This window comes from Macaca nemestrina, chromosome 13 (genome assembly GCF_043159975.1).
Source record: "Macaca nemestrina isolate mMacNem1 chromosome 13, mMacNem.hap1, whole genome shotgun sequence".
Lineage (NCBI taxonomy): Eukaryota > Metazoa > Chordata > Mammalia > Primates > Cercopithecidae > Macaca > Macaca nemestrina.
In genome coordinates this window covers 87927466-87946468 of record NC_092137.1, presented here as the reverse complement: position 1 = coordinate 87946468, position 19003 = coordinate 87927466, and positions in this window count along the sequence as shown.

Genomic DNA, 19003 nt, shown 5'->3' with positions numbered 1-19003 from the left:
TTCGTGGATCTCTTTGCTAGCCTTATTTCTGTGGAATCTGAGAACAGATATTTCGGATCACTTGGAAGACTATAGGGCCAAAGGAAATATCCTCCGATAACAAAGAGAAAAAAGCTTTCTGAGAAAGTTCTTTGTGTTCTGTGAAATCATCTCACAGAGTTACAGATTTCCCCTCAAGAAGCCTTTCGCTAAGACCGTTCTTGAGGAATTGGCAAAGTGATATTTGGGAGCCCATAGAGCGCTATGGAGAAAAAGGAAATATCCTCAGATGAAATCTGGAAAGAAGCTTTCGGAGAAAATGATTAGTGTTCTGTTAATTCACCTAACAGAGTTATATCTGTATTTCGTGTATTTCTTTGCTAGCCTTATTTCTGTAGAATCTGGGAACAGATATTTCGGATCCCTTGGAAGACTATAGGGCCAAAGGAAACATCTTCCAAAAACAAAGAGAAAGAAGGTTTCTGAGAAACTTCTTTGTGTTCTGTGAAATCACCTCACAGAGTTTCAGCTTTCCCCTCAAGAAGCCTTTCTCTAAGACAGTTCTTGTGTAATTGGCAAAGTGATATTTGGAAGCCCAAAGAGGGCTATGGTGAAAAAGGAAATATCCTCAGATGAAATCTGTAAAGAAGCTTTCTGAGAAACTACTTAGTGTTCTGTTAATTCATGTCACAGAGTTACATTTGTATTTCGTGGATCTCATTGCTAGCCTTATTTCTGTGGAATCTGAGAACAGATATTTCGGATCCCTTGAAAGACTATAGGGCCAAAGGAAACATCTTCCAATAACAAAGTGAAGGAAACTTTCTGAGAAACTTCTTTGTGTTCTGTGAAATCATCTCACAGAGTTACAGCTATCCCCTGAAGAAGCCTTTCGCTAAGACAGTTCTTGTGGAATTGGCAAAGTGATATTTGGAAGCCCTTAGAGGGCTATGGTGAAAAAGGAAATATCCACAGGTGAAATCTGGAAAGAAGCTTTCTGAGAAACTGCTTAGTGTTCTGTTAATTCATGTCACAGAGTTACATCTGTATTTCGTGGATTTCCTTGCTAGCCTTATTTCTGTGGAATCTCAGAACAGATATTTCGGATCCTTTGCAAGACTATAGGGCCAAAGGAAATATCCCCCGATAACAAAGAGAAAGAAGCTTTCTGAAAACTTCTTTGTGTTCTGTGAAATCACTTCACAGAGTTACAGCTTTCCCCTGAAGAAACCTTTCGCTAAGACAGTTCTAATGGAATTGGCAAAGTGATATTTGGAAGCCCATAGAAAGCTATGGTGAAAAAGGAAATATCCTCAGATGAAATCTGGAAAGAAGCTTTCTGAGAAACTGCTTAGTGTTCTGTTAATTCATCTCACAGAGTTACATCTGTATTTCGAGGATCTCTTTCCTAGCCTTATTTCTGTGTAATCTGAGAACAGATATTTCAGATCCCTTGGAAGACTATAAGGTCAGAGGTAATATCCCCCGATATCAAAGAGAAAGAAACTTTTTGAGAAACTTCTTTGTGTTCTGTGAAATCATCTCACAGAGTTACAGCTTTCCACTCAAGAAGCGTTTCGCTAAGACAGTTCTTGTGGAATTGGCAAAGTGATATTTGGAAGCCCTTAGAGGACTATGTTGAAAAAGGAAATATCCTCAGATGAAATCTGGAAGGAAGCTTTCTGAGAAACAGATTAGTGTTCTTTTAATTAATTTCACACAGTTTCGTCTGTATTTCGTGGATCTCTTTGCTAGCCTTATTTCTGTGGAATCTGAGAACAGATATTTCGGATCCCTTGCAAGACTATAGGGCCAAAGAAAATATCCCCCGATAACAAAGAGAAAGAAGCTTTCTGAGAAACTTCTTTGTGTTCTGTGAAATCATCTCACAGAGTTACAGCTTTTCCCTCAAGAAACCTTTCGCTAAGACAGTTCTTGTGGAATTGGCAAAGTGATATATGGAAGCCCACAGAGGGCTATGGTGAAAAAGGAAATATCCTCAGATGAAATCTGGAAAGAAGCTTTCTGAGAAACTTTTTAGTGTTCTGTTAATTCATCTCACAGAATTACATCTGTATGTCGTGGATCTCTTTGCTAGCCTTATTTCTGTGGAATCTGAGAACAGATATTTCGGATCCCTTAGAAGACTATAGGGCCAGAGGAAATATCCCCCGATAAAGAAGAGAAGGAAACTTTCTGAGAAACTTCTTTGTGTTCTGTGAAATCATCTCACAGAGTTACAGCTTTCCCCTCAAGAAGCCTTTCGCTAAGACAGGTCTTGTGGAATTGGCAAAGTGATATTTGGAAGCCCATGGAGGGCTCTGGTGAAAAAGGAAATATGCTCAGATGAAATCTGGATAGAAGCTTTCTGAGAAACTGCTTAGTGTTCTGTTAATTCATCTGACAGAGTTAGATCTGTATTTCGTGGATCTCTTTGCTCGCCTTATTTCTGGGGAATCTGAGAACAGATATTGCCAATCCCTTGGAAGACTATAGGGCCAAAGGAAATATCCTCCGATAACAAAGAGATAGAAGCTTTCTGAGAAACTTCTTTGTGTTCTGTGAAATCATCTCACAGAGTTACAGCTTTCCCCTCAAGAAGCCTTTCACTAAGACAGGTCTTGTGGAATTGGCAAAGTGATATTTGGAAGCCCATAGAGGGCTTTGGTGGAAAAGGAAATATCCTCAGATGAAATCTGGAAAGAAGCTTTCTGAGAAACTGCTTAGTGTTCTGTTAATTCATCTCACAGAGTTACATCTGTATTTGGTGTATCTCTTTGCTAGCCTTATTTCTGTGTAATCTGAGAAGAGATATTTCGAATCCCTTGGAACACTATAGGGCCAAAGGGAATATCCTCCCATAACAAAGAGAAAGAAGCTTTCTGAGAAACTTCTTTGTGTTCTGTGAAATCATCTCACAGAGTTACAGCTTTCCCCTCAGGAAGCCTTTCGCTAAGACAGGTCTTGTGGAAATGGCAAAGTGATATTTGGAAGCCCATAGAGGGCTATGGTGAAAAAGAAAATATCCTCAGATGAAATCTGGAAAGAAGCTTTCTGAGAAACTGCTTAGTGTTCTGTTAATTCATCTCACAGAGTTACATCTGTATTTCGTGGATCTCTTTGCTAGCCTTATTTCCGTGGAATCTGAGAACAGATATTTCGGATCCATTGGAAGAATATAGGGCCAAGGGCAATATACTCTGATAACAAAGAGAAAGAATCTTTCTGAGAAACTTCTTTGTGTTCTGTGAAATCATCTCACAGAATTCCAGCTTTCCCCTCAAGAAGCCTTTCGCTAAGACAGTTCTTGTGGAATTGGCAAAGTGATATTTGGAAGACCATAGAGTGCTATGGTGAAAAAGGAAATATCCTCAGATGAAATCTGGAAAGAAGCTTTCTGAGAAACTGCTTAGTGTTCTGTTAATTCATCTCACAGAGTTACATCTGTATTTCGTGGATCTCTTTGCTAGCCTTATTTCTGTGGAAACTGAGAACAGATATTTCGGATCCCTTGGAAGACTATAGGGCCAAAGGAAATATCCTCCGATAACTAAGAGAAAGAAGCTTTCTGAGAAACTTCTCTGTGTTCTCTGAAATCATCTCACAGAGTTACAGCATTCGCCTCAAGAAGCCTTTCGCTAAGACAGTTTTTGTGGATTTGGCAAAGTGATATTTGGAAGCCCATAGAAGGCTAGGGTGAAAACAGGAAATATTCTCAGATGAAATCTGGAAAGAAGCTTTCTGAGAAACTGCTTAGTGTTCTGTTAATTCATCTCACAGAGTTACATCTGTATTTCGTAGATCTCTTTGCTAGCCTTATTTCTGTGGAATCTGTGAACAGATATTGCCAATCCCTTGGAAGACTCTAGGGCCAAAGGAAATATCCTCCGATAACAAAGAGAAAGAAGCTTTCTGAGAAACTTCTTTGTGTTCTGTGAAATCATCTCACAGAGTTACAGCTTTCCCCTCAAGAAGCCTTTCGCTAAGACAGTTCTTGTGGAATTGGCAAAGTGATATTTGGAAGCCCATATAAGGCTATGGTGAAAAAGGAAATATCCTCAGATGAAATCTGGAAAGAAGCTTTCTGAGAAAATGCTTAGTGTTCTGTTAATTCATTTCACAGAGTAACATCTGTATTTCGTAGATCCCTTGGTAGCCTTATTTCAGTGGAATCTGAGAACAGATATTTTGGATCCCTTGGAAGACTATAGGGCCAAAGGAAATATCGTCTGGTAAAAAAGAGAAAGAAGCTTTCTGAGAAACTACTTTGTGCTCCGTGAAATCATCTCAAAGAGTTGCAGCTTTCTCCTCAAGAAGCCTTTCGCTAAGACAGTTCTTGTAGAATTGGCAAATTGATATTTGGAAGCCCTTAGAAGGCTATGGTGAAAAAGGAAATATGCTCAGATGAAATCTGGAAAGAAACTTTCTGAGAAACTGCTTAGTGTTCTGTTAATTCATCTCACAGAGTTACATCTGCATTTCGTGGATCTCTTTGCTCGCCTTATTTCTGTGGTATCTGAGAACAGATATTTCGTATCTCTTTGAAGACTCTAGGGCCAAAGGAAATATCCTCCGATAACAACGTGAATGAAGCTTTCTGAGAAACTTCTTTGTGTTCTCTGAAATCATCTCGCAGAGTTACAGCTTTCCCCTCAAGAAGCCTTTCGCTAAGACAGTTCTTGTGGAATTGGCAAAGTGATATTTGGAAGCCCTTAGGGGGCTACGGTGAAAAAGGAAATATCCTCAGATGAAATCTGGAAAGAAGCTTTCTGAGAAACTGCTTAGTGTTCTGTTAATTCATCTCACAGAGTTACATCTGTATTTCGTGGATCTCTTTGCTAGCCTTATTTCTGTGGAATCTGAGAACAGATATTTCGGATCCCTTTGAAGACTATAGGGCCAAAGGAAATATCCTCCGATAACAAAAGAAAGAAGGTTTCTGAGAAACTTCTTTGTGTTCTGTGAAATCATCTCACAGAGTTACAGCTTTCCCGTCAAGAAGCCTTTCGCTAAGACAGTTCTTGTGGAATTGGCAAAGTGATATTTCGAAGCCCATAGAGGGCTATGGTGAAAAAGGAAATATCCTCAGATGAAATCTGGAAAGAAGCTTTCTGAGAAACTGCTTAGTGTTCTGTTAATTCATCTCACAGAGTTACATCTGTATTTCGTGGATCTCTTTGCTAGCCTTATTTCTGTGGAATCTGAGAAGAGATAATTCGGATCTATTGGAACACTATAGGGCCAGAGGAAATATCCTCCGATAACAAAGAGAAAGAAGCCTTCTGAGAAACTTCTTTGTGTTCTGTGAAATCATCTCACAGAGTTTCAGCTTTCCCCTCAAGAAGCCTTTCGCTAAGACAGTTCTTGTGGTATTGGCAAAGTGATATTTGGAAGCCCATAGAGGGCTATGGTGAAAAAGGAAATATCCTCAGATGAAATCTGGAAAGAAGCTTTCTGAGAAACTGCTTAGTGTTCTGTTAATTCATCTCACAGAGTTACATCTGTATTTCGTGGATGTCTTTGCTAGCCTTATTTCTGTGGGATCTGAGAGCAGATATTTCGGATCCCTTGGAAGACAAAAGGTCCGAAGGAAATATCCTCCGATAACAAAGAGAAAGAAGCTTTCTGAGAAACTTCTTTGTCTTCTGTGAAAATATCTCACAGAGTTGCGGCTTTCCCCTCAAGAAGCCTTTCGCTAAGACAGTTCTTGTGGAATTGGCAAAGTGATATTTGGAAGGCCATAGAGGGCTATGGTGAAAAAGGAAACATCCTCAGACGAAATACGGAAAGAAGCTTTCTGAGAAACTGCTTCGTGTTCTGTTAATTCATCTCACAGAGTAACATCTGTATTTCGCGGATCTCTTAGCTAGCCTTATTTCTGTGGAATCTGAGAAAATATATATTGGATCACTTGGAAGACTACAGTTCCAAAGGAAATATCCTCCGATAACTAAGAGAAAGAAGCTTTCTGAGAAACTTCTTTGTGTTCTGTGAAATCATCTCACAGAGTTACAGCATTCGCCTCAAGAAGCCTTCGCTAAAACAGTTCTTGTGGAATTGGCAAAGTGATATTTGGAAGCCCATAGAAGGCTAGGGTGAAAAAGGAAATATTCTCAGATGAAATCTGGAAAGAAGATTTCTGAGAAACTGCTTAGTGTTCTGTTAATTCATCTCACACAGTTACATCTGTATTTCGTTGATCTCTTTGCTAGCCTTATTTCTGTGGAATCTGTGAACAGATATTGCCAATCCCTTGGAAGACTCTAGGGCCAAAGGAAATATCCTCCGATAACAAAGAGAAAGAAGCTTTCTGAGAAACTTCTTTATGTTCTGTCAAATCATCTCACAGAGTTACAGCTTTCCCCTCAAGAAACCTTTCGCTAAGACAGTTCTTGTGGAACTGGCAAAGTGATATTTGTAAGCCCATGGAGGGCTATGGTGAAAACGGAAATATATTCAGATGAAATCTGAAAAGAAACTTTCTGAGAAACTGCTTAGTGTTCTGTTAATTCATCTCACAGAGTTACATCTGTATTTCGTGGATCTCTTTGCTAGCCTTATTTCTGTGGAATCTGAGAGCAGATGTTTTGGATCCCTTTGAAGACTATAGGACCAAAGGAAATATCCTCCGATAACAAAGAGAAAGAAGCTTTCTGAGAAACTTCTTTGTGTTCTGTGAAATCATCTCACAGAGTTACAGGCTTCACCTCAAGAAGCCTTTCACTGAGACAGTTCTTGTGGAATTGGCAAATTGATATTTGGAAGCCCTTAGAGGGCTACGGTGAAAAAGGTAATATCCTCAGATGAAATCTGGAAAGAAACTTTCTGAGAAACTGCTTAGTGTTCTGTTAATTCATCTCACAGAGTTACATCTGTATTTCGTGGATCTCTTTGCTAGCCTTATTTCTGTGGAATCTGAGAAGAGATACTTCGGATCCCTTGGAACACTATAGGACCAGAGGAAATATCCACCGATAACAAAGAGAAAGAAGCTTTCTGAGAAACTACTTCGTGTTCTGTTAATTCATCTCACAGAGTTACATCTGTATTTCGTGGATGTCTTTGCTAGCCTTATTTCTGTGGAATCTGAGAGCAGATATTTCGGTTCCCTTGGAGGACTAAGGGCCGAAGGAAATATCCTCCGATAACAAAGAGAAAGAAGCTTTCTGAGAAACTTCTTTGTCTTCTGTGAAAATATCTCACAGAGTTGCAGCTTTCCCCTCAAGAAGCCTTTCACTAAGACAGTTCTTGTGGAATTGGCAAAGTGATATTTGGAAGGCCATAGAGGGCTATGGTGAAAAAGGAAACATCCTCAGACGAAATACGGAAAGAAGCTTTCTGAGAAACTGCTTCGTGTTCTGTTAATTCATCTCACAGAGTAACATCTGTATTTCGCGGATCTCTTAGCTAGCCTTATTTCTGTGGAATCTGAGAAAATATATATTGGATCACTTGGAAGACTACAGTTCCAAAGGAAATATCCTCCGATAACTAAGAGAAAGAAGCTTTCTCAGAAACTTCTTTGTGTTCTGTGAAATCATCTCACAGAGTTACAGCATTCGCCTCAAGAAGCCTTCGCTAAAACAGTTCTTTTGGAATTGGCAAAGTGATATTTGGAATCCCATAGAAGGCTAGGGTGAAAAAGGAAATATTCTCAGATGAAATCTGGAAAGAAGATTTCTGAGAAACTGCTTAGTGTTCTGTTAATTCATCTCACACAGTTACATCTGTATTTCGTTGATCTCTTTGCTAGCCTTATTTCTGTGGAATCTGTGAACAAATATTGCCAATCCCTTGGAAGACTCTAGGGCCAAAGGAAATATCCTCCGAAAAAAAGAGAAAGAAGCTTTCTGAAAAACTTCTTTGTGTTCTGTCAAATCATCTCACAGAGTTACAGCTTTCCCCTCAAGAAACCTCTCGCTAAGACAGTTCTTGGGGAAATGGAAAAGAGATATTTGTAAGCCCATGGAGGGCTATGGTGAAAACGGAAATATATTCAGATGATATCTGAAAAGAAACTTTCTGAAAAACTGCTTAGTGTTCTGTTAATTCATCTCACAGAGTTACATCTGTATTTCGTGGATCTCTTTGCTAGCCTTATTTCTGTGGAATCTGAGAGCAGATGTTTTGGATCCCTTTGAAGACTATAGGGCCAAAGGAAATATCCTCCGATAACAAAGAGAAAGAAGCTTTCTGAGAAACTTCTTTGTGTTCTGTGAAATCATCTCACAGAGTTACAGGCTTCACCTCAAGAAGCCTTTCACTAAGACAGTTCTTGTGGAATTGGCAAATTGATATTTGGAAGCCCTTAGAGGGCTACGGTGAAAAAGGAAATATCCTCAGATTGAATCTGGAAAGAAACTTTCTGAGAAACTGCTTAGTGTTCTGTTAATTCATCTCACAGAGTTACATCTGTATTTCGTGGATCTCTTTGCTAGCCTTATTTCTGTGGAGTTTGAGAACAGATATTTCGGATCCCTTTGAAGACTATAGGGCCAAAGGAAATATCCTCCGATAACAAAGAGAAAGAAGCTTTCTGAGAAACTTCTTTGTGTTCTGTGAAATCATCTCACACAGTTACAGCTTTCCCCTCAAGAAGCCTTTCGCTAAGACAGTTCTTGTGGAATTGGCAAAGTGATATTTGGAAGCCCTTAGAGGGCTACGGTGAAAAAGGAAATATCCTCAGATGAAATCTGGAAAGAAGCTTTGTGAGAAACTGCTTAGTGTTCCGTTAATTCATCTCACAGAGTTACATCTGTATTTCGTGGATCTCTTTGCTAGCCTTATTTCTGTGGAATCTGAGAACAGATATTTCGGATCCCTTTGAGACTATAGGGCCAAAGGAAATATCCTCCGATAACAAAGAGAAAGAAGGTTTCTGAGAAACTTCTTTGTGTTCTGTGAAATCATCTCACAGAGTTACAGCTTTCCCCTCAAGAAGACTTTCGCTAAGACAGTTCTTGTGCAATTGGCAAAGTGATATTTGGAAGCCCATAGAGGACTCTGGTGAAAAAGGAAATATGCTCAGATGAAATCTGGAGAGAAGCTTTCTGAGAAACTGCTTAGTGTTCTGTTAATTCATCTCACAGAGTTAGATCTGTATTTCGTGAATCTCTTTGCTAGCCTTATTTCTGGGGAATCTGAGAACAGATATTGCCAATCCCTTGGAAGGCTATAGGGCCAAAGGAAATATCCTCCGATAACTAAGAGAAAGAAGCTTTCTGAGAAACTTCTTTGTGTTCTGTGAAATCATCTCACAAAGTTACAGCTTTCCCCTCAAGAAGCCTTTCGCTAAGACAGTTCTTGTGGAATTGGCAAAGTGATATTTGGAAGCCCATAGAGGACTATGGTGAAAAAGGAAATATCCTTAGATGAAATCTGGAAAGAAGCTTTCTGAGAAACTTCTTAGTGTTCTGTTACTTCATCTCACAGAGTTACATCTGTATTTCGTGGATCTCTTTGCTAGCCTTATTTCTGTGGAATCTGAGAACAGATATTTCGGATCCCTTGGAAGACTAAAGGGCCGAAGGAAATATCCTCCGATAACAAAGAGAAAGAAGCTTTCTGAGAAACTTCTTTGTGTTCTGTGAAATCATCTCACAGAGTTACAGCTTTCCCCTCAAGAAGCCTTTCGCTAAGACAGTTCTTGTGGAATTGGCAAAGTGATATTTGGAAGCCCATAGAGGGCTATGGTGAAAAAGGAAATATCCTCAGATGAAATATGGAAAGAAGCTTTCTGAAAAACTGCTTAGTGTTCTGTTAATTCATGTCACAGAGTTACATCTGTATTTCGTGGATCTCTTTGCTAGCCTTATTTCTGTGGAATCTGAGAACAGATATTTCGGATCCCTAGGAAGACTAAAGGGCCGAAGGAAATATCCTCCGATAACAAAGAGAAAGAAGCTTTCTGAGAAACTTCTTTGTGTTCTGTGAAATCATCTCACAGAGTTACAGCTTTCTCCTCAAGAAGCCTTTCGCTAAGACAGTTCTGGTGGAAATGGCAAAGTGATATTTGGAAGGCCATAGAGGCCTATGGTGAAAAAGGAAACATCCTCAGATGAAATATGGAAAGAAGCTTTCTGAGAAACTGCTTAGTGTTCTGTTAATTCATCTCACAGAGTAACATCTGTATTTCGTGGATCTCTTTGCTAGCCTTATTTCTGTGGAATCTGAGAAAATATATATAGGATCACTTATAAGACTACAGTTCCAAAGGAAATATCCTCTGATAACAAAGAGAAAGAAGTTTTCGGGATACTTCTTTGTGTTCTGTGAAATCATCTCACAGAGTTACAGCTTTACCCTCAAGAAGCCTTTCGCTAAGACAGTTCTTGTGGAAATGGCAAAGTGATATTTGGAAGCCCATAGAGGGCTCTGGTGAAAAAGGAAATATCCTCAGATGAAATCTGGAAAGAAGCTTTCTGAGAAACTGCTTAGTGTTCTGATAATTCATCTCACAGAGTTACATCTGTATTTCGTGGATCGCTTTGCTAGCCTTATTTCTGTGGAATCTGAGAACAGATATTTCGGATCCCTTGGAAGACTAAAGGGCCGAAGGAAATATCCTCCGATAACAAAGAGAAAAAAGCTTTCTGAGAAACTTCTTTGTGTTCTGTGATATCATCTCACAGAGTTACAGCTTTCCCCTAAAGAAGCCTTTCGCTAAGACAGTTCTTGTGGAATTGGCAAAGTGATATTTGGAAGGCCATAGAGGGCTATGATGAAAAAGGAAACATCCTCAGATGAAATATGGAAAGAAGCTTTCCGAGAAACTGCTTACTGTTCTGGTAATTCATCTCACAGAGTAACATATGTATTTCGTGGATCTCTTTTCTAGCCTTATTTCTGTGGAATCTGAGAAAAGATATATCGGATCACTTGGAAGACAACAGTTCCAAAGGATATCCTCCGATAACAGAGAGAAAGAAGCTTTCTGAGAAACTTCTTTGTGTTCTGTGAAATCATCTCACAGAGTTACAGCTTTCCCCTCAAGAAGCCTTTCGCTAAGACAGTTCTTGTGGAAATGGCAAAGTGATATTTGGAAGCCCTTAGAGGGCTATGGTGAAAAAGGAAATATCCTCAGATGAAATCTGGAAAGAAGCTTTCTGAGAAACTGCTTAGTGTTCTGTTAATTCATCTCACAGAGTTACATCTGTATTTCGTGGATCTCTTTGCTAGCCTTATTTCTGTGGAATCTGAGAACAGATATTTCGGATCCCTTGGAAGACTAAAGGGCCGAAGGAAATAACCTCCGATAACAAAGATAAAGAAGCTTTCTGAGAAACTTCTTTGTGTTCTGTGAAATCATCTCACAGAGTTACAGCTTTCCCCTCAAGAAGCCTTTCGCTAAGACAGTTCTTGTGGAATTGGCAAAGTGATATTTGCAAGGCCATAGAGGGCTATGCTGAAAAAGGAAACATCCTCAGATGAAATATGGAAAGAAGCTTTCTGAGAAACTGCTTAGTGTTCTGTTAATTCATCTCACAGAGTAACATCTGTATTTCGTGGATCTCTTTGCTAGCCTTATTTCTGTGGAATCTCAGAAAAGATATATCGGATCACTTGGAAGACTACAGTTCAAAGGAAATATCCTCCGATAACAAAGAGAAAGAAGCTTTCTGGAAACTTCTTTGTGTTCTGTGAAATCATCTCACAGAGATACAGCTTTACCCTCCAGACGCCTTTCGCTAAGACAGTTCTTGTGGAATTGGCAAAGTGATATTTGGAAGCCCATAGAGGGCTATGGTGAAAAGGAAATATCCTCAGATGAAATCTGGAAAGAAGCTTTCTGAGAAACTGCTTAGTGTTCTGTTAATTCATCTCACAGAGTTACATCTGTATTTCGTGGATCTCTTTGCTAACCTTATTTCTGAGGGATCTGAGAACAGATATTTCGGATCCCTTGGAAGACTAAAGGGCCGAAGGAAATATCCTCCGATAACAAAGAGAAAGAAGCTTTCTGAGAATCTTCTTTGTGTTCTGTGAAATCATCTCAGAGAGGTAAAGCTTTCCCCTCAAGAAGCCTTTCGCTAAGACAGTTCTTGTGGAATTGGCAAAGTGATATTTGGAAGGCCATAGAGGGCTATGGTGAAAAAGGAAACATCCTCATATGAAATATGGAAAGAAGCTTTCTGAGAAACTGCTTAGTGTTCTGTTAATTCATCTCACAGAGCAACATCTGTATTTCGTGGATCTCTTTGCTAGCCTTATTTCTGTGGAATCTGAGAAAAGATATATCGGATCACTTGGAAGACTACTGTTTCAAAGGAAATATCCTCTGATAACAAAGAGAAAGAAGTTTTCGGGAAACTTCATTATGTTCTGTGAAATCATCTCACAGAGTTACAGCTTTACCCTAAAGAAGCCTTTCGCTGAGACAGTTCTTGTGGAAATGCCAAAGAGATATTTGGAAGCCCATAGAGGGCTCTGCTGAAAGAGAAAATATCCTCAGATGAAATCTGGAAAGAAGCTTTCTGAGAAACTGCTTAGTGTTCTGTTAATTCTTCTCACAGAGTTACATCTGTATTTCGTGGATCCCTTTGCTACCCTTATTTCTGTGGAATCTGAGAACAGATATTTCGGAAGAACAGGAAGATTATACGGCCAAAGGAACTATCCCCCGATAACAAAGAGAAAGAAGCTTTCTGAGAAACTTCTTCATGTTCTGTGAAATCATCTCAAAGAGTTACAGCTTTCCCCTCAAGAAGCCTTTCCCTAAGACAGTTCTTGTGGAATTGGCAAAGTGATATTTGGAAGCCCATAGAGGGCTATGGTGAAAAAGGAAATATCCTCAGATGAAATCTGGAAAGAAGCTTTCTTAGAAACTGCTTAGTGTTCTGTTAATTCATCTCACAGAGTTACATCTGTATTTTGTGGATCGCTTTGCTAGCCTTATTTCTGTGGAATCTGAGAGCAGATTTTTCGGATCCCTTTGAAGACTATAGGGCCGAAGGAAATATCCTCCGATAACAAAGAGAAAGAAGCTTTCTGAGAAACTTCTTTGTGTTCTGTGAAATCATCTCACAGAGTTACAGCTTTCCCCTCAAGAAGCCTTTCGCTAACACAGTTCTTGTGGAATTGGCAAAGTGATATTTGGAAGCCCATAGAAGGCTAGGGTGAAAAAGGAATATCCTCAGATGAAATTTGGAAAGAAGCTTTCTGAGAAACTGCTTAGTGTTCTGTTAATTCATCTCACCGGGTTACATCTGTATTTCGTAGATCTCTTTGCTAGCCTTATTCCTGTGATTCTGAGAACAGATATTTTGGAACCCTTGGAAAACTATAGGGCCAAAGGAAATATCCTCCGATAACAAAGAGAAAGAAGCTTTCTGAGAAACTACTTTGTGTTCCGTGAAATCATCTCAGAGAGTTGCAGCTTTTCCTCAAGAAGCCTTTCGCTAAGACATTTCTTGTGGAATTGGAAGAGTGATATTTGGAAGCCCCTAGAGGGCTATGGTGAAAAAGGAAATATCCTCAGAAGAAAACTGGAAAGAAGCTTTCTGAGAAACTGCTTAGTGTACTCTTAACTCACCTCACAGAGTTACATCTGTATTTGGTGGATCTCTTTGATAGCCTTATTTGGGGAATCTGAGAACAGATATTGCCAATCCCTTGGAAGACTATAGGGCCAAAGGAAATATTCTCCGATAACAAAGAGAAGGAAGCTTTCTGAGAAACTTCTTTGTGTTCTGTGAAATCATCTCACATTGTTACAGCTTTCCCCTCAAGAAGCCTTTCGCTAATACAGTTCTTGTGTAAATGGCCAAGTGATATTTGGAAGCCCATAAAGGGCTATGGTGAAAAAGGAAATATCCTCAGATAAAATCTGGAAAGAAGCTTTCTGAAAAACAGCTTAGTGTTCTGTTAATTCATCTCACAGAGTTACATCTGTATTTCGTGGATCTCTTTGCTAGCCTTATTTCTGTGGAATCTGAGAACAGATATCTCGGAACCACAGGAAGACTATAGGGCCAAAGGTTATATCCTCCGATAACGAAGAGAAAGAAGCTTTCTGAGAAACTTCTTTGTGTTCTGTGAAATCATCTCCCACAATTACAGCTTTCCCCTCAAGAAGCCTTTCGCTAAGACAGTTCTTGTGTAATTGGCCAAGTGATATTTGGAAGCCCATAAAGGGCTATGGTGAAAAAGGAAATATCCTCAGATGAAATCTGGAAAGAAACTTTCTGAGAAACTGGTTAGTGTTCTGTTCATTCATCTCACAGAGTTATATCTGTATTTCGTGGATCTCTTTGCTAGCCTTATCTCTGTGAAATCTGAGAACAGATATTTCGGTTCCCTTGAAGACTATAGGGCCAAAGGAAATATCCTCCGATAACAATGAGAAAGAAGCTTTCTGGAAACTTCTTTGTGTTCTGTGAAATCATCTCACAGAGTTACAGCTTTCCCCTCAAGAAGCCTTTCGCTAAGACAGTTCTTGTGGAATTGGCAAAGTGATATTTGGAAGCCCATAGAGGGCTATGGTGAAAAAGGAAATATCCTCAGATAAAATCTGGAAAGAAGCTTTCTGAAAAACTGCTTAGTGTTCTGTTAATTCATCTCACAGAGTTACATCTGTATTTCATGGATCTCTTTGCTACCCTTATTTCTGTGGAATCTGAGAACAGATATCTCGGATCCCTTGGAAGATTATAGGGCCAAAGGAAATATCCTCCGATAACAAAGAGAAGGAAGCTTTCTGAGAAACTTCCTTGTGTTCTTTGAAATCATCTCACAGAGTTACAGCTTTCCCCTCAAGAAGCCTTTCACTAAGACAGTTCTTGTGGAATTGGCAAAGTGATATTTGGAAGCCAATAGAGGTCTATGGTGAAAAATGAAATATCCTCAGATGAAATCTGGAAAGAAGCTTTCTGAGAAACTGCTTACTGTTCTGTTAATTCATCTCACAGAGTTACATCTTATCGTGGATCTCTTTGCTAGCCTTATTTCTGTGGAATCTGAGAACAGATATTTCGGAACCCTAGGAAGACTATAGGGCCAAAGGAAATATCCCCCGATAACAAAGAGAAAGAAGCTTTCTGAGAAACTTCTTTGTGTTCTGTGGAATCATCTCACAGAGTTACAGCTTTCCCCTCAAGAAGCCTTTCGCTAAGACAGTTCTTGTGGAAATGGAAAAGTGATATTTGCAAGCACATCGAGGGCTCTGGTGAAAAAGGAAATATCCTCAGATGAAATCTGGACAGAAGCTTTCTTAGAAACTGCTTAGTGTTCTGTTAATTCATCTCACAGAGTTACATCTGTATTTCGTGGATCTCTTTGCTAGCCTTATTTCTGTGGAATCTGAAAACAGATATTTCGGATCCCTTGGAAGACTATAGGGCAAAAGGAAATATCCTCCAATAACAAAGAGAAAGAAGCTTTCTGAGAAACTTCTTTGTGTTCTGTGAAATCATCTCACAGAGTTACAGCTTTCCCCTCAAGAAGCCTTTCCCTAAGACAGCTTTTGTGGAATTGGCAAAGTGATATTTGGAAGCACATAGAGGGCTATGGTGAAAAAGGAAATATCCTCAGATGAAATCTGGAAAGAAGCTTTCTGATAAACTGCTTAGTGTTCTGTTAATTCATCTCACCGAGTTACATCTGTACTTCGTGGATCTCTTTGCTAGCCTTATTTCTGTGGAATCTGAGAACAGATATTTCGTATCCCTTTGAAGACTAAGGGGCCGAAGGAAATATCCGCCGATAACAAAGAGAAAGAAGCTTTCTGAGAAACTTCTTTGTGTTCTGTGAAATCATCTCACAGAGTTACAGCTTTCCCCTCAAGAAGCCTTTCGCTAAGACAGTTCTTGTGGAATTGGAAAAGTGATATATGGAAGCCCATAGAGGAATAGGGTGAAAAAGGAAATATCCTCAGATGAAATATGGAAAGAAGCTTTCTGAGAAACTGCTTACAGTTCTTTTAATTCATTTCACAGAGTTACATCTGTATTTCGTGGATCTCTTTGCTAGGCTTATATCTGTGGAATCTGAGAGCAGATATTTCGGATCCCTTTGAAGACTATAGGCCCAAAGGAAATATCCTCCGATAACAAAGAGAAAGAAGCTTTCTGAGAAACTTCTTTGTGTTCTGTGAAATCATCTCACAGAGTTACAGGTTTCCCCTCAAGAAGCCTTTCGCTAAGACAGTTCTTGTGGAATTGGCAAAGTGATATTTGGAAGCCCATAGAGGGCTATGGTGAAAAAGGAAATATCCTCAGATGAAATCTGGAAAGAAGCTTTCTGAGAAACTGCTTAGTGTTCTGTTAATTCATCTCACAGAGTTACATCTGTATTTCGTGGATCTCTTTGCTAGCCTTATTTCTGTGGAATCTGAGAGCAGATATTTCGGATCCCTTTGAAGACTATAGGGCCGAAGGAAATATCCTCCGATAACAAAGAGAAAGAAGCTTTCTGAGAAACTTCTTTGTGTTCTGTGAAATCATCTCACAGAGTTACAGCTTTCCCCTCAAGAAGCCTTTCGCTAACACAGTTCTTGTGGAATTGGCAAAGTGATATTTGGAAGCCCATAGAAGGCTAGGGTGAAAAAGGAATATCCTCTAATGAAATTTGGAAAGAAGCTTTCTGAGAAACTGCTTAGTGTTCTGTTAATTCATCTCACCGGGTTACATCTGTATTTCGTAGATCTCTTTGCTAGCCTTATTCCTGTGATTCTGAGAACAGATATTTTGGAACCCTTGGAAAACTATAGGGCCAAAGGAAATATCCTCCGATAACAAAGAGAAAGAAGCTTTCTGAGAAACTACTTTGTGTTCCGTGAAATCATCTCAGAGAGTTACAGCTTTTCCTCAAGAAGCCTTTCGCTAAGACATTTCTTGTGGAATTGGAAGAGTGATATTTGGAAGCCCCTAGAGGGCTATGGTGAAAAAGGAAATATCCTCAGAAGAAATCTGGAAAGAAGCTTTCTGAGAAACTGCTTAGTGTACTCTTAACTCACCTCACAGAGTTACATCTGTATTTGGTGGATCTCTTTGATAGCCTTATTTGGGGAATCTGAGAACAGATATTGCCAATCCCTTGGAAGACTATAGGGCCAAAGGAAATATTCTCCGATAACAAAGAGAAAGAAGCTTTCTGAGAAACTTCTTTGTGTTCTGTGAAATCATCTCACAGAGTTACAGCTTTCCCCTCAAGAAGCCTTTCGCTAATACAGTTCTTGTGTAAATGGCCAAGTGATATTTGGAAGCCCATAAAGGGCTATGTTGAAAAAGGAAATATCCTCAGATAAAATCTGGAAAGAAGCTTTCTGAAAAACTGCTTAGTGTTCTGTTAATTCATCTCACGGAGTTACATCTGTATTTCGTGGATCTCTTTGCTAGCCTTATTTCTGTGGAATCTGAGAACAGATATCTCGGAACCACAGGAAGACTATAGGGCCAAAGGTTATATCCTCCGATAACGAAGAGAAAGAAGCTTTCTGAGAAACTTCTTTGTTTTCTGTGAAATCATCTCCCACAATTACAGCTTTCCCCTCAAGAAGCCTTTCGCTAAGACAGTTCTTGTGTAATTGGCCAAGTGATATTTGGAAGCCCATAAAGGGCTATGGTGAAAAAGGAAATATCCTCAGATGAAATCTGGAAAGAAACTTTCTGAGAAACTGGTTAGTGTTCTGTTCATTCATCTCACAGAGTTATATCTGTATTTCGTGGATCTCTTTGCTACCCTTATCTCTGTGGAATCTGAGAACAGATATTTCGGATCCCTTGAAGACTATAGGGCCAAAGGAAATATCATCCGATAACAATGAGAAAGAAGCTTTCTGGAAACTTCTTTGTGTTCTGTGAAATCATCTCACAGAGTTCCAGCTTTCCCCTCAAGAAGCCTTTCGCTAAGACAGTTCTTGTGGAATTGGCAAAGTGATATTTGGAAGCCCTTAGAGGGCTATGGTGAAAAAGGAAATATCCTCAGATAAAATCTGGAAAGAAGCTTTCTGAAAAACTGCTTAGTGTTCTGTTAATTCATCTCACAGAGTTACATCTGTATTTCTTGGATCTCTTTGCTAGCCTTATTTCTGTGGAATCTGAGAACAGATATCTCGGAACCACAGGAAGACTATAGGGCCAAAGGAAATATCCCCCGATAACAAAGAGAAAGAAGCTTTCAGAGAAACTTCTTTGTGTTCTGTAAAATCATCTCACAGAGTTACAGCTTTCCCCTCAAGAAGCCTTTCGCTAAGACAGTTCTTGCGGAAATGGCAAAGTGATATTTGGAAGCCCATAGAGGGCTATGGTGAAAAAGGAAATATCCTCAGATGAAATCTGGAAAGAACCTTTCTGGGAAACTGCTAAGTGTTCTGTTAATTCCTCTCACAGAGTTTCATCTGTATTTCGTGGATCTCTTTGCTACCCTTATTTCTGTGGAATCTGAGAACAGATATTTTGGATCCCTTGGAAGACTATAGGGCCAAAGGAAATATCCTCCGATAACAAAGAGAAGGAAGCTTTCTGAGAAACTTCCTTGTGTTCTGTGAAATCATCTCACAGAGTTACAGCTTTCCCCTCAAGAAGCCTTTCTCTAAGACAGTTCTTGTGGAATTGGCAAAGTGATATTTGGAAGCCAATAGAGGTCTATGGTGAAAAATGAAATATCCTCAGATGAAATCTGGAAAGAAGCTTTCTGAGAAACTGCTTACTGTTCTGTTAATTCATCTCACAGAGTTACATCTTTTTTTCGTGGATCTCTTTGCTAGCCTTATTTCTGTGGAATCTGAGAACAGATATTTCGGAACCCTAGGAAGACTATAGGGCCAAAGGAAATATCCCCCGATAACAAAGAGAAAGAAGCTTTCTGAGAAACTTCTTTGTGTTCTGTGGAATCATCTCACAGAGTTACAGCTTTCCCCTCAAGAAGCCTTTCGCTAAGACAGTTCTTGTGGAAATGGAAAAGTGATATTTGCAAGCACATCGAGGGCTCTGGTGAAAAAGGAAATATCCTCAGATGAAATCTGGACAGAAGCTTTCTTAGAAACTGCTTAGTGTTCTGTTAATTCATCTCACAGAGTTACATCTGT